Source organism: Triticum aestivum, chromosome 3B, assembly GCF_018294505.1.
Source record: "Triticum aestivum cultivar Chinese Spring chromosome 3B, IWGSC CS RefSeq v2.1, whole genome shotgun sequence".
Lineage (NCBI taxonomy): Eukaryota > Viridiplantae > Streptophyta > Magnoliopsida > Poales > Poaceae > Triticum > Triticum aestivum.
This window is the reverse complement of record NC_057801.1, coordinates 294,981,015-294,982,195: the sequence shown is the minus strand read 5'-3', so window position 1 is coordinate 294,982,195 and position 1,181 is coordinate 294,981,015.

Genomic DNA, 1,181 nt, shown 5'->3' with positions numbered 1-1,181 from the left:
CGACTGCTGGCTGCCGACTCCTCGGCCGCCCAGGTCGACTGCGGGCTGCCGACTGCACCACCAGGGCGATTGCTGGCTGCCGACTCCCCGGCCGCTCAGGCCGACTGCGGGCTGCCGACTGCACCACCAGACCGACTGCTGGCTGCCGACTCCGACGTGACGACCGTACCAGGCACTATTCATGAGACACCCAGCCATCATGTACAGTGTCACTTGTCCCCTGGCACTATTTATTAAGTGACCCAGGGGACAAGGATGACACCCCATCATGCCTTGCCCATGCCACCACTTAGCTTACTTCCTAAGCTAGCTATGCCTATATATATGGGCACACATCCATCCATCCAGGATGGACTCACACTCACGCATACACACAAGCAAACTAGCTAGCAAGAGAGCTAGCTAGCCAGCCACACACTCACGCATGCATGCTCAGGCACATGCACACACACATCTATGCTCATATGCATATACGAGGCCAGATGCCAGATGCCTATGGCATTGACCTCAGATACAGCTCCAGGAGCACTCTGTACCAGATATACCAGATATACTCAGACATGCAGGAGTAGGGGTGTTATCTCTCCGGAGAGCCTCGAACCTGGGTAAACTAGCGCGTGCTACTCGCATACCCGTCCCTGGATATTCCGGCAGCAGTCTTGCCCTCACACGAAGCCACCTTGTGGCATATGTCGTCTTGCACCCCCCCGTGAGAATACCACGACATTTGGCGCCCATCGTGGGGCGGTACTATGCTACCGCGCTGCTGCTGGTTTCGCAGTCCGGGCGGGACCATCTTCGTCATCTCCGCCGCGGCGTCGCGCCGTCTCTCTGGTAGCGCTCGGGGGCTCGACTTCAACCCGCCCCCGGAGCGGCCGCGTGAGACGGTGCGCCCTCGCCGTCATCCTCTTCGTCTTCATCATCGCGGCGTCGCGCCGCCTCTCCGATAGCGGTCGGCGGCTCGACATCGACATGCCCCCGGAATGGCCGTGAGGGGCGGCGTGACCTCGCCATCGGCCTTGCCTTCTTCACCACCATCGTTACGACGCCGGCCGTCTGCGCGCGGTGCCTCGTTTCGATCCGCCATGTCCTTCCACGCGCCGCTCGAGCCTGCTCCTCTCCGTGTTGCGCCTCGCTCCGGCCGACACGCGCTGGCTCCTCCATATATCATCTACACTAGC